This window comes from Trichomycterus rosablanca, chromosome 3 (assembly GCF_030014385.1).
Source record: "Trichomycterus rosablanca isolate fTriRos1 chromosome 3, fTriRos1.hap1, whole genome shotgun sequence".
Lineage (NCBI taxonomy): Eukaryota > Metazoa > Chordata > Actinopteri > Siluriformes > Trichomycteridae > Trichomycterus > Trichomycterus rosablanca.
In genome coordinates this window covers 9925705-9941421 of record NC_085990.1, presented here as the reverse complement: position 1 = coordinate 9941421, position 15717 = coordinate 9925705, and the positions used below count along the sequence as shown (strand labels likewise).

General features: G+C 41.5%; 1 protein-coding gene across 3 annotated transcripts in view; it reads left to right on the top strand.

The window, feature by feature from the left end:
• Positions 1 to 15717, top strand: part of LOC134310890 (protein MTSS 1-like) — a 67237-nt gene that overhangs the window by 26239 nt on the left and 25281 nt on the right. The window lies entirely within an intron of this gene.

Below are 15717 nucleotides of genomic sequence, written 5' to 3'. Positions count from 1 at the left end.
AACTGGTTTAATTTTACCTGTTAAAAGTGTCACCATATGGCCAAAAGTATGAAGACACCCGATCATGAGCTTGTTTCACATCCTATCCAAACACATGTGCATTAGGATGCCCCCACCTTCTTTGCAGCTTTAGTGAGAAGACTTTCCGCAAGATTTTAGATGTATGTGGGAATTTGCGTCCATTTAGTCAAGGTCAGGCTCTGATAAGAAGGCCTTGCTCACAGCTAATGTTGTACTTCATCCCAGATTTGTTCAGTGGGGTGTAGGTCAGAGCTCTGTACAGGTAACTGGAGTTCCCCAACACCAAATCTCCTGTTTAGTACCAAAGACTCCAATACCAAAGGTACCAGGTCCAGTATTTAACATCCCAGTTCAATATACCAAAGGTTCCTGTTTTAGTGTTAGACCCCCAGGTTCCAGTTCCATGGCTTTGTCTTATGCTTTGTAAGTGAATAAACAATAAATGAATTTAATACATGGATAAATGTTTTGTCATGAAGTGATTGGACTTTAAAAAGTCATGATCACATGGACAAGAGGATAACTTCATTTTGATTTCCAGTTGTTCCATGATCTTATCATTTGTGCTGTTTACTGGTACAAAGTTCTCCAGACGAACAAACATGGAGCAGACGGATCTTTATCTGACCTTATGTTTGTATTTCCACATTCATTTTGAGCTGAAATTTTATTTGTAAAAGCATACACTACCTTATACGGACTCCTGATAATGAGCTTGTTGGGCATCCTACTCCAAAGCTTTGGGTATTAATATAGACTTGCTTCTTCTTTTTGGCCATAACAGCCTCCACTCTTCTGGAAGGGCATTACACATTTTAGAGTGTCTGTGGGAATTCAGTCCAAAACATTTGTGAGGTCAGGCAAGAAAGCCTGGCTCTGATTGACATTTCAGTCCATCTCAAAGGTGTTCAGTTGGGTTGAGGTCAGGGATTTGTGCAGGCCAATGGAATTTTTCTGCTCATCATTACATGTCTTTATGGTTCTTGCTTTGTACACTTGAGCACAGTCATGCTGGCAAAAAGGGCCTTCCTTAAACTGTTACTTTATATAATTTACTTAGGAGTGGGTGTTTGCCATATTTTGTGCATACCACAATTGCCCATCCATGAATGGAAAGAGACCTCTATGGAACCCCCACTGACCGGATGATGTTTGGGGGTTGGATTTCATGGTAATAACATGGTAGTGTGTGATGTTCTGATATAAGTGTAGCAGGTACAACAGTGTTGTTGGGATTTTAAACATATATATATGTTATTGCTAGGAGGAGAATAGTGCTCCATCCAAAAATATGAAGCCAGCAGTGATCTGTGGTTAGAAAGTGTGCACTGATAGAAGGCTAGAGAAGAAAAGGGATGAGGGGTTTTCCAATAAACTCAACATCATCAATAATGAACATGAAGCATTTGGAGAAGCGCCAAGTGGCACAAAAAGCACCACATGTCAACTTTATTTCTTAAGAGAGGAGAAGAATCTGGGTCAAGTGGCTTCATAAATCATATGAGAATCCATATTTAATAAAGACAGACTGGGCTGTGCATTCATCACAGTCAGACAATAATATTTTACTAATGAAACACATCTTTGTTGAACAAGACCTTTTATTTGTAACACAAATATATAATAAGTCTGTACACTATATTGCAAAAGTATGTGAACACCCTTCATATTACTGAGTTTGGGTGCTAAAAGGTCTACACATTTTTTTATATAAACTAAATGATATGCATGTCCTGTTCCAATGTAACAGACATGGCTCTAAGATGAGTTCACTGTGACGGAACTCCAGTTGCCTGCACCGAGCCCTGTTCTCAGCTCCTGTTAAACAAATACTCCAAGATGCTGTGGAATGCATTCCTGGAATAGTGGAGGTTGTTATTGCTTTAAAGGGGAGAGGAGCGGCTCTAAATTAATGCACATGCTTAATGCCATGATTTTGGAATGGAATGTTAAACAAGCTCATGTTCAGGTGTCTACATATTTTTGGCCGTATAGTGTGTGTGTATATATATATAGCTGATCTTTTATTGGGTCATAGTGCATCTAAACTAGCGCATGCCAGCGTGTGAGGTCCATAAAGACGATGATTGAATGTACACTGATCAGCCATAACATTAAAACCACCTCATTGTTTTTACACTCACTGTCCATTTTATCAGCTCCACTTACCATATAGAAGCACTTTAAAGTTCTACAATTACTGACTGTAGTCCATCTGTTTCTCTGCATGCTTTGTTAGCCCGCTTTCATGCTGTTCTTCAATGGTCAGGACTCTCCCAGGACCACTACAGAGCAGGTATTATTTAGGTGCTGGATGATTCTCAGCACTGCAGTGACACTGACATGGTGGTGGTGTGTTAGTGTGTGTTGTGCTGGTAAGAGTGGATCAGACACAGCAGTGCTGCTGGAGTTTTTAAATACCGTGTCCACTCACTGTACACTCTATTAGACACTCCTACCTAGTTGGTCCACCTTGTAGATGTAAAGTCAGAGACGATCACTCATCTATTGCTGCTGTTTGAGTTGGTCATCTTTGAGATCTTCATCAGTGGTCACAGGGCGTTGTTGGCTGGATATATTGTTGGTTGGTGGACTATTCTCAGTCCAGCAGTGACAGTTAAGTGTTTAAAAACACAACACACACTAACACGCCACCACCATGTCAGTGTCACTGCAGTGCTGGGAATGATCCACCACCTAAATAATGCTCTGTAGTGGTCCTGTGGGGGTCCTGACCATTGAAGAACAGCATGAAAGGGGGCTAACAAAGCATGCAGAGAAACAGATGGACTACAGTCAGTAATTGTAGAACTACAAAGTGCTTCTATATGGTCAGTGGAGCTGATAAAATGGACAGTGAGTGTAGAAACAAGGAGGTGGTTTTAATGTTATGGCTGATCAGTGTATGTGTATTTTATTTTTTAGATACACAAAACAAAAACTTCATATCTTCAGCTTTAATTTTTTTGATGAGGCAAACATTAGCCACAAGTTAGTGTAATCTACCCCATGTAGTCCATCTCAAAAGTGCTGGTACCATTATGAGACCCACAGAAGTCCAGTCTGGTCAACCTGTGGTCAACAAACTCCTGCTTCTTACCAGGGAACCACAAACTTTATTTTCCAGCCTGAGACCTGCAAGGTCCCAAATCTGTTCCAAAGCACTACAGGAACCTTCTATTTGTAACTCATGCCATTGTGAGGTCTACGTTCTGCTACTTTTACTATTCTGTGGCCTACAACTTTCTAGATGTGCCATTGTTATACTGATGTTTGATTGGCACTTGGTTGGGCTTAAAATTCTCATTATTATGCCCTCCTACAGCCCACAAGCTATTTTCCTTGCCATGTCAAATCCCATAAGCTTCCTTTTTTCACCAACCTGTAGTCTACAAGCTCATTTTCCTGCCATTCTAAAGCCCACAATTCCTTTCTCCTGCCATTCTGAGGTCTATAAACATGTGTTACTGCTCTTTTTGGGTAAAGAAAAACACCTACTTTTGCTGGCTTGGCAGCCACAACCTACTATTTCTGCCATAAACATGGTGTTTTGTTTTTATTGTTCTTTATGAATTTTAGTATTTTACTGTTTACTTGCTATTTTCATTCATTTAATTGGAGTGCATTGTTGTATTTGTGTGTTTTTGTTTACTACAATATCTTGGATACTCATTTGTGCTGGAATAGATGTAGAAACGGACAATAATGAAATGATTGATATTTCTTAGAAAGTCTGTGGCAGGTCAGAGAACAGAAAGAAATCACACCCATGATGCAGTGCTGCAGCAGCTGTCTGGGTGGGTGGTGTAGAGTGGTGCTTCAGCTGCCCATGATGGAGGGTGCACTTTGAAAGAGAGGCTAATTAAAGAGCGGATGATATGTAGGCCACCCTGGCCTGGCTCGGTCCGGCCCTGCCCCTCCGCTGTCATCGCATCAATGCTAACTTCATCTTGTGTTCACCGAAAGCCCGCTGTTTCTGCCCAGTGTTGTGCCAAGTTTCTCTATTAAAAAGGCATAAAAAAGGATATTTATGTTGTTGCCAAAGAAAAAAACATATATACTACTTAAAGCCAAGTTTTTTGAGCTGTACCCCCTGTACGCACATGGCAACTGCAGTAAGTAAAATAAATCCAGTGCCAGTTTGATGTTTTTCAAGGCTATTATACCACATGTATTCTCTCAGAGTATAGGGTATTGTCCTAAAACCCCTGTGTGCTAATAGCAAGTTCAAATGTCCATCTTACACTCGAGCAAAGCGTGTAACCCTTTTGGCTCCATGGGTGTCGTATCTGCGTAACTCTGCCCCCTGTATATTGCCCTCTGACCCCAGCCTCCCAACAAGCTGCGATGCATGGAAAAACTATTTAAATGTACTGTATACTTGCATATGTATATAGAACAATAAAGTATCACAATGCTCCCACCAACATACTTCACTGTGAGTTGGATGTTCATGGGATCATACTCATCCACAACTCTTCCTTCTTAATTAATTCATTTGTTTATTCATTTATTCTTTGTCTGTTTTACCACCGCTTTATCCTGGTCAGGGTTGTGGTGGTTCTGATTCATTTGGTGAATGGCAGGAAACACAACAGACAGGTTGCCAGTTCATTACAGGACAGACACTTGGGGCAGTTTCTAGTACCAGTTAATCTGACAACATGTAGGAGGAAACCCACATGCAAACTCATCACAGAAAGGACCATGGCTGCTCACTCTGGGAATTGAACCCAGGCCCTTCTTGCTGTGTGGCGACAGCACTAACCTTTGCCCCACCATGCCCCGCTTTTCCATTCATGACAATGTGACCATTTCAGTACTTCTTTTAATCAGACGTTTTGCATGGTCTGTAGAAACAGTTAATTGTGGTCCAGGTCATTGCTGATTGGTTACCAGGGAACTGGTCTTTTCTGGAAACCACTGGTCTAGACTATTGTTTTTATTCATCTTAATGGTTAGTTATGACATTGTGATACAACATTACAGAAAAACCTGTGATATGAACCTTTTTGCGCTGTATGGTTTTGCATGACGCCAGACTGACTTTTTAAACCCGTTGTCGTATTTTTGCTGATTTTGGGTACGTCTGCACTGATTTTCAGCACAGCTGCTGCAGTGAGTCAGTAATCAGTACAGTTCTGCCTCTGGACCTCTAATTAGCCACCTAATAGCTGCTTTTGCTAAAATGCCTGAGTCGTTATCTCAGGGGTTTGGCCTCTGGGAAATTGGGAACATCTGGGCAGCAAAAATCCATGGCGGTTTGGTCAGAAAGAAATGTTTTATTTCAAATGTTCAAATATTGGTTTTTCTTCTAGATTGCTCGTAGCTAATAATAATAAAAGGTTTGGATCTACATGATCAAAGAAAAGCTTTTTACTTGTTGATGGTTTTTGACTTTTATCACTTGCTTTTATTTGACTGTGGTGCCGTTAGAAACCCTTATCAGGTCGCTCTGCCCTCATCTATCTAATAAGTCCTGTTGAGGAAGTGGTTTGATAAGGGATCGTTTGTTTTCTTGTCATTGAGCTACATGGTCCAACAATTCTGTCTGTTTAGCTTGATTTAAATACGTTTGGATAATTAGTTTCAGGTTCTTGAAAAACAAAAATCTCCCAAAAAACATGCACAACAATCAGGGAAGTCATTTAGACATACACCGATCAGCCATAACATTAAAACCACCTCTTTGTTTCTACACTCACTGTCCATTTTATCAGCGAGGGGAGGGGGCATGTGACAGTCTCGCTCTCCTCAATCAGGGCGGGCGTCAGCTCTAGTAGAGAGGAAGCATAACGCAATTGGGTATAAATTGGACGAGCTAAAAATCGGGAGAAACTGCATTAAAATAAATAAATAAATAAGATACTTTCACTAATCAAAACTCCAGAGGTCTGTACAGAGCCATGACCTCAAGCCAGGCCTTCCCATCCAACATCAGTGTCTGACCTTAGAATCGCTCATTTGACCGAATGGGCACAAATTCCTGCAGCCACTCTAAAATCTTTTGAAAAACCTTTCCAGAGGAGTGGAGTATATTATACCCACAATGGGGGTTGAGGATCAACTCCATGTAAGTTCCTGCTGTTGTGGAATGGGATGGCTAACAAGCTCGTAGTCAGGGGTCCACATACTTTTGCAGACCTCTGGATGGCTGAGAAGGTTCAGTTTGGCCCACTCACATTGGCTTTGTTGGTGCTTTACTGTCACAACAGCCTGAGCATCACTAGCATGTGCTCACAGCGCCTGGTGACCTGCATGTGTCCAAACTGGTGTGTTTTTTTTTTTCCAGTGCTCAGCACATTCCTCACATACTTCCTGCTAAGTCAGTGTCCCTCCCTGATGACTCAAGCATGCATGGTCTTCTACACTAATACCATCAAGCAGTTCTCATGCTGGCTCTGAAGCCTGACAAAATGTGGAGGATTAGTGCTGACCACACTGGAACTCTAAATGGAAAAGTAGCTGATGTTTATTTAATTATTGAAACACATTTAATATAAAACAGTAGCAGTGTTCAAGACCGCTATAAACAAATTGTTTCTGAGTTTAAGTCACAGCAATGGTAACGGCCTGACTGGGTTTGATAGGCTTTATCCTCGTTGCATTTACATTTACATTTACATTTTCGGCATTTAGCAGACGCTTTCATCCAAAGCGACTTACAGCTCTGACAGTATATTGTCTAAGCAATTCAGCTCAAGGGCCCAACAGTGGCAACCTGGCAGTGGTGAGGCTTGAAATGGCAACCTTCTGATAACTGGACCAGTACCTTAACCACTAGGCTACAGCTGCCCTACAACAGTGACTCCTGTGTTCTGGTTGAGGCACTGGCGACACAAGGTGTAAGTGTGACGTCCATACACGCTGTGGCTCTCTGGTACCCCTTTTCCACCGACGTAGATCCGGTTTCGTTCCGGTTCGCGAACTTGATTTTGAACCTGTTCCGCATGTTTCCACTGAAAAAAAGATGTTCCAGACAGCAAACTAGCGTTCTAATCTGGCACCACAGAATACTTCATACTGTCATCTGTGGGCGTGTCAGAGTGTAGGGGTTTGAGAAGCTGCAAAACCACTTTTGCGCTGCACTTTCATCTTTTAAAGTTCATCTGATTACATTTTGAACCAGTTTGCCACTGATATTTTTAAAGAGATGAACTGTGTGATATGACATGGTAAAAGTGACCCGGACAGTATAAACACTTAACGTGAAAAACAAAGCGTTATGTGGCTTGTTGTACTAAAACAATGATTGAAATTTAGTGTTCCTGTGTCGTACTTTTAGTACATTAAGCCACGTTATGCTTTATTTTTACATACAGCTTTTTTGACTCTCCCGAGAAGCGGATTCAGAACCCCAAGCTGCAGAACCACCACACGTGAAGTAAATCCAGCTAAACACAGATACATGTGGAGCTTTTAGACTGGGTTTGACGCATGCTTGGTTCCCAAAAACTGGTGGAAATGCAGGTCGGTTCTCTACAAAACACCAAGGTTTGAAGATACCTGAACAGAACCGGTTTAAGAACCAGAGTTCTTTTGGTGGAAAAGCGCTATGGGAGAATCCAACACTGACTGGTATAAAAAAAAAGCTGTAATGGGTTGATTACTTAGTCTGCTCCGTCTTGCAGCAAGTGTAAAAAAAGGTTAAATAAAAGTTCATCATTGAACACTATGCATATTATTTTCCTATATTTGTTGCAAGTCTTGCTACTTGTTCCACAACTGTTCCACGCTGGTCAAGTAGGGCTAAGACTATAACGCGGCACAGCACAGTCGCCAGCTATATCTTTTTACCTGCAGGTGATGGTTCCCCACCAGAGAACCATACCACGAACAAAGAAACATTCTATGCACTTGCCGAATACCCCACCTCTAGTGAAGAAACCTCAACCAGACAACAGCGGCCGTGATTGCATAGAAGCAATGAAATCTATATGACTTCTTCCCCTCCTCAGGAACAGCCATTTGTGCCTGTTTGGGCACCCTGCCAGGTGGAAAGAACCGTCTCGGAGCTTGAGATATATGCTAGGAATTTGGACTTGCCATGGATGGCGTGCCATGTCCATCCCAGAGAAAGTGAAGAAAGATGAATATTTTCTCCTTGGCATTCCCTCTGAGCAAAATACCAGCACAGGCTTCATGATTTTAAAGATGCTTCAGTACTCAACACTGGGCTTCATTCAGCCTGTTGCAGGATTTTGCAGTTGACCTTTTCCATTTTCTGTCTATTTTCTGCCTCAGTGTCTGACCGCTGGCGTTTTGACCTCGGGTAACCGATCCAGATCTTCAGTCAGCGCTTCTGCTCTGTAGAGAATTGTTTTTTTCTGAATGCCATCCTTGTGTTCATGCCCAGCTGAAAGCTCTTGTTGGAGAAGTGTGTGCTCTTGTGAATCTCCACCAACCCCCGCTGTAGCCCCCCACCCCCAACCGATATCTTCTTAGGTCATTTACGCTTGTATTGGCACTGAGGTGCCACATACTGGCTGGAGGGTAAAAATGCAGTGTGTGTTTTCACCTCCTTCACAAATGACCAGCACCAGTTTTGGCTTCCAGTTCCAGTAGTAAAGCTGCGTTCAAGTACAACTCAGGATTTCTTCATTTTGATTAGGATCAATTTATAAAGTACACCTATAACTGGGAATTCCTAGCGGAAACTTAGCCACCTTTTCTTATTCAGGTTTATAAGCTTTATAAAAGCATTTAAACATTCCTAAATTAAATCAGATCACTAACTTGGAAGTTTTATAGATTAAGAATTTGCATGTCTAAGTTAGTTGCCAGGAAACTAGCTAAATGACTAACCATAAAACCAAAAAGTAATTTTTTTAAAAACAAATCCATTTGATTGGAATTTGACAAATACCAAACAAATCTTTTTTTTGCGTCCTTGTTTTGCATTTTCCCAGTTTTTTTCCTGATTTAGTCATTTCCAAATCCTTTCTACAGTTTCTCTGCTGCTGGCACCACACCCACATGTGTGAAGTTGCTGGAAGCTTTTTTACACAAGCCAACGGTGGATTCTTACAGTCACGCTATGCTCTATGTGTCCCTTTACTACTTATGCCAGTGCCTTTACTGGAAAGCTGGAGTTGCTGTTGAAACCCTAGTTGACCTTCAGGCCACCAGACACAGCCAACTATGGCTGTCGAGTGCCCGGCCGGGTAGGACTGCTGATACTACTGCACCAGAAACATCTAAATGTATTTGAGTGCATTTGGCAAACTTTACTACCAAATACAGGTGTGACTGAACCTGAACAGCAGGTTTGTTTTGTTTTGTTTTTAAACATATGAGTAGGTTTTAATGGGATCAGTTCATATTTCTCAGGTGATTGTTGTGTTCACCAGTTTGCCTCTCGATTAATTACTGCTTAGGCTGCTGGAACTATTACCTAGACTTTAATATCTTGCTAGATTTCAGATGAGGAAGGTCTGGGTCCACAAGAATGCTGGGTATTTTAGTTTCCACTGGCTCTGTAATTGGCACTTGAACTACAACCTATCGTCACCTCTTAGATGAAAGGGTACAGATGGGTGGATGCACTTAGACCCAGAGACAGACAGGCAGGAGGGAGGTGGTGCCATTGCTAATCACAGAATCCAGCATGTCAGGTTTATTTATAACCGGAACCACTCCACGAGACTGGGCGATCTGGGCATAACGCAGCAGCTGGAGTAGAGCTAAATTTAAATGGGGGGTCTTCAGATATGAGCTGAAAAGTACCTTTAAACTGGTGGGATGGGCAGGGCAGGGCAGTGCATGCAGACAGATTTATTTGGGTGCTTAATCAAAAATAATCACCAAATTCCAGGTCCATTCACAGGTCTAGTGGAATCCATGCAAGTGGCTTCAACCCTGTTCTAGAAGAGCCAACACTGTTAGAGGAGGCTTGTTTTGTGTGTGTGTGTGTGTGTGTGTGTGTGTGTGTGTGCGCCCTGTTTTTCATCATCCGTCTCCACAGAAATTTGCTAGCAATGCATCCTGCTGGCGCGGCAGCTCACAGTTCAATACCATCACACACCATGAAACACTAAAACACCCAATTAAAACCATAAGTCTCTTCCCACCACAAAAAGTGGCATTTGTTTTTCCAGCAGGATGAAATAATAGTGTTTTATTGAAATTTTTTCTTCTGAAATGCTGTTGCCTGACATTCTGTATAAAAAAAAAACGGTTGATATACTGTGTTGTACTGTGGACCTTGAGACAGAATTCTTCTTTTACCCTTCTGTTTACTGCTAGAAGAAAACCTTGTGGACTGATTTCATTCTACATTTTTATTCAGTTGGATTTCCAAAAAAAGCTCAGCGGTTAAGCTGCTGGACCAATAATCTCACCACAGCCAAGTTGTCGCTGTTAGGCCCCTGACCAAATCCTTAATCCCCTAATGTAATTGCTCAAATTGCATTCAGTCATAATTATAAGTTGCTATGGATAAAAGCTTCATGCCGCAAATATAAAATAAAAGCATTCAGACCTTAATCTCTGCAATTCAAACCCAAAAAGTCCTTCAACGACTTTCATTCTGTCCCTAAAACCAGAGTATTGTTTCAGTTACAACACCTAAAAATCCCATCAAGTATTTCTAAATAACAACAGAACTTTACAAAAACTACACCATATGGCCTAACGTATTTGGACGCTTGACCATGAGGACATAGTACAAATGAAGTGAAATGCTTGATGAGCTCATGGCCAGGTGTCCACTAACTTTTGGTCATCTTTGCTAGTCCCTGAAATCATGAGCGGCAGTACTTGAAATATTTGGGGGTCTTTGAAACCCTCCTAAAGAAATCTAGCAGAGCCGCCACTCCTGGGTAGATTCAACACAGTTTCAATTTAGCTTCATTTGGGGATACTGACTCTGTACTGACTATATGTAAAAGTATTTGGACACCTGACCCTGAGTATGTAGTACAAAATATAAAAAAAACCTGATTTATATTATATGATAATTAAATGATAATATACACAGATCAGGCACAACATTATGACCGCCTTCCTGATATTGTGTTGGTCCCCCTTTTGCTGCCCCATACACAACAAACTGTGATGCAATGTGTATTCTGACACCTTTCTATCAGAACCAGCATTAACTTCTTCAGCAGTTTGAGCTACAGTAGCTCGTCTGTTGGATCTGACCCCACGAGCCAGCCTTCGCTCCCCACATGCATTAATGAGCCTTGGTCGCCCATGACCCTGTCGCCGGTTTACCACTGTTCCTTCCTTGGACCACTTTTGATAGATACTGACCATTGCAAACCGTGAACACCCCACAAGAGCTGCAGTTGCTCTGACCCAGTCGTCTAGCCATCACAATTTGACCCGTGTCAAACTCGCTCAAATCCTTAAGCTCGCCCATTTTTTCCTGCTTCTAACATCAACTTTGAGGGTAAAATGTTCACTTGCTGCCTAATATATCCCACCCATTAACAGGTGCCATCCAGGTGATGAAGAGATAATCAGTGTTATTCACGTCACCACCTCTGGCCAGTGTATAAATATTTAAGGCACCTGGATGGTGCTGCGGTGTAATCACTCTGAAACTCTGCCGTGCTATCGACCTGGACGGGCAGCATTCATCACCAAGTTTTATCAAGCACAGTTGGCCGTGCCTGAGGGAAAGAGGTCGATGGGTTCCTCATTGCTGGTGCAAATGTGACCTCTCCTAGCTGGCGAAGTGCCTGCATGAGTGCAGGAAGATCAAAGAATATTAGTGCGTCTCTCCGTACAGTTACAGAGAAAATTATAAACAACTAGATTTGGAGAAAATGCAAAATAATACAATGCAAAAAATTATTTAATTTGATATTTACTTGCATCCACCAAGATGATTATATAGATCGTGTTTTAATTATGATTGAGTGCCACTTTTAAATTATTCATCCCATTCACATAATTATGGCTAGTTTGACAGCACCTATACGACCTTCCCTTTCTCAGACACAAGCAGTTGCTTTTGTTCAGCATCTGTTCAGGTACGTGCAGTAGCACAGTTAAGACTGCTTGTTCTGTTACAAATTTTAACTGCACTTGAATTTGCCTTAATAAAAACGCTTATAAAACTGAATATAATCTTCTTCTGAAAGTCTGGTGGGGCCAAACCTTTAGAATGTTCTTTAACTATTCTGTTGGTCCACACACAACAGTGATTCCTTTATTAATCTACACAAACAAATGGGACCATGGGGTAAAAAAACACAAAATACAAAAACCTCTTCATTAAATGAACTGTAGCCACATTGATATTTGTTGAAACTCAAGAAGTCGCTGGTGCTCGTTTCTTTACGCTGAGCTATTTCAGGATCCTGAATAAGAAATAACACATAACTCTGTAAGCTGAGAGTTTTAAATGATGTAAAGACCTCTGTGTGGAAGGTAAGAATGGTCCTCTGTGATTCAGTCAGGGTTCGAGCATGTTGTGTATTTAGATTAAGAACAAGAGAGGACTGTCTGATGGTCCGGAGCAGGAACTATTGATTTAACAGCAGCGTGTTGGACTGATTGGTTCAGAGTGGTGAAAGTGAACAATCAGGTTCATACATAAATAGTGCAGTCTGCTTATTCATGACTGTAATTTCATTCACATTGTAAACCAACACTGAGTGAAGGGAAGGTTCAGTCCTGAATGAATGGCTTACACAGTTACTTTAAAACTCGTTCAAATCCACCCCACCCGTTTTTCAGCAAAGCTTTTAAACCTTGTTGCAGACAGAAATATGTTCAGCAATCCACCAATAATCAGCCAGACCCATTGCTAACATTAGTTATATAAACAACAAAGCGCTTCTGACTTTGTTGCAGCTTAGGGGAGGCATTCTTCCGACTCCATCATGACTGTACCCCTGTGTTCTTTAGTGTAATATCATGATTTATTTAACAATCTAAACACAGAGTAACACATTTGCAAAAACTAAGGCAACCTGGAAAGGGGGCAATTACTTTTTTACTTTTCCCCCTTTTTTACACCAACATACACTATATGGCCTAAAGTATTTGGACACCTGACCACAAGCTTGTTGGACATCCCATTTCAAACACAAACGTTATTAAATTGGAGTGACCTCTATGTGATCATTTCAGCTACAACAACAGGCACTCTAACAACTGAAAAAGCCTTTTCACAAGACTTTAAATCATGTCTGTGGGAATTTGTGCCCATTCTTTTAAATAAGCATTATGTGGCTGGGCACTGATGTTGGTCAGGAAAGCCTTCATTGATGTTCCAGTTCATTTCAAAGCTGTTCCATGGGGTTGAGGTCAGGGCTCTGTGCAGGTCTTTTTAAACTGATGTTTTCTTCATGTCTTTATAGAGCTCATTCTGTAATATGAAAGGGTCTTCCCTAAACTGTTGGAAAGTTGGAAGCATGTGATTTCCTTTATATAATTGATTTATTACACTTGTTAGCAATTGTGGTGAAAACACATGAATTCAAAAATTAGAATGGGTGTCCCTATAGTATAGTGTATATTGTATAGCGGGGCGGCATGGTGGCTCAGGGGGTAGCACTGTCGCCTCACAGCAAGAAGGTACTGGGTTCGATTTCCAAGTAAAGTGGTCCGGGTCCTTTCTGTGTGGAGTTTGCATGTTCTCCCCGTGTCTGTGTGGGTTTCCTCGAGGTGCTCCAGTTTCCTTCCACAGTCCAAAAACATGCCTGTGACTGTGTTTGATATTGAACTTGAAATGATGAATCTTGTGTAACCAGTAACTACCTGTCCTGTCATTAATGTAACCAAAGTGTAAAATGTGACGTTAAAATCCTAATAAATATATTGTATAACCAGTGCAGAAATTCACAACCTTAAATCTACAAGCGTGCACTTGAATACTACCTTTTTTGTTTGACAGACTACACTCTCTGTAGAAAGAGGCAGTGAGAGAGACTGATGGATGCAAATCACATTTGGGTTGTTTCCCAGACCTGCTAAAAATAACTCCAAAACTACGCCCAACTGGAAAAAAAAGACCAAAATGGAAATGGTCCACTCAACTCAACTCAGCCTCATATGATCACACGTAATGCTTTACAGGTTAAATTTAATATGTAGCTCCAGGGACGGAGGTTGTCATGTTCTTCGGAGATCATAACCAGCCTCTTGTTCTTCACCGTGTTGGAAAATGAGAGAAGGTTTCATGTTTCTAAATGAACTCTCTGACTTCCTCAGATTTGTTTGTGTCGTTACTGAAGCGGTAAGTCACGTTTTGGCTGAGATTAAAAGTCGCGTCCTGCGGAGCCGTGCATTCATTCACACCGAGAGCTTTCAGACGAGTCGAGAGGACACAATAGAAGCATTCGTCAACCACAAAGGGCTCTGTCTGAGAGTCACGTAACCCAGACTTCACTCCAGTCTTGCTCACATTTACATACTTAAACATGTACTCAGATCTACAGTAGAAAAAAGTATTTGGAGACCTGAATTTGTTGCACATCCTATTCCAAAATTTTAATAGACGTTTATATGAATTTATATTGAAACACCTTCCCCATTATAACAGCATTCACCTATTTGTGAAGGCATTTCATTATGTGTTAGTGTGTGTATCTGAGAATTTGTGCCTATTTGGTCAAAACACCATTTATATCACCAGGCACTGATGTTGGATCAGAAACTCTGGCTTGCAACTGGTGTTCCAATTAATTTACATTTACATTTTCTGCAATTAGCAGACGCCTTTATCCAAAGCAACTTACAATTATAACTGAACACAATTCTGAGCAATTGAGGGCTAAGGGCCTTGCTCAGGGGCCCAACAGTGGCAACTTGACTGTGGTGGGGCTTGAAACCTCTGATTACTAGTCCAGTACCTTAACCACTGAGCTGTCACTACTCTCAATTTAATCCGAGGTTTAGTAAAGAGGTTTAGTAGGGATGAGGTCAAGGCTCTTTGCAGACTTTCTACACCACTATGTAGTAAATCATCTATGCTGCTGCTTGGATATCTTTGACCTAGTAGATTTTACACACACACACAACACACACACACACCACACACACACACACACACACCAAAACAAGTAGGCCATTTTTTTTATGATTGTTCAGGCATACAAGTTCAGAAATTATCAAAATCCAGTGACTTTGACTTTGGGCAGGGCAGTTGTAGCCTAGCAGTTAAGGTACTGGACTAGTAATCAAAAGGTTGCTGGTTCAAGGCCCATCACTGCCAGGCTGCCACTATTGGGCCCTTGAGCAAGGCCCTTAACCTTTATTTGCTTAGACAATATACGTCACATTGTCACAGTTCTGTAAGTCGCTCTGGATAAGTGTCTGCTAAATGTTGAAAATGTAAACGACTTTTGTATTATGTACACTTTTATACTGTTTTTGCATTTTTGCCTTTTCCACCTGAACCAGTCATATCCAATTCCCCGGCTGTAACTTCCTGCACCGCTGCAGACCCCCACCTTGACTGAGGAGAGCGGCAGACTATCAGACGCCCTCTTTGACTTGCATGTAGTTATCGATTGCTTGTTTTCACCTGCCAGTACAAAGAGCCACACACTGCTATACGTTAATCAACCATCCCTCCTGCAGGTGCCTCAACCAGCCAGCAGAGGCCGTATTTACAGCAGCAATTATGGAACCCAATAGACTTCCCTGTCTTAGACACAGTCAATCATGCCTGTGTGGACACAGATTAATACACTTGATGTCTAAGTATTTAGCTGAGCTGAAGGGTCTTTCTTAAGG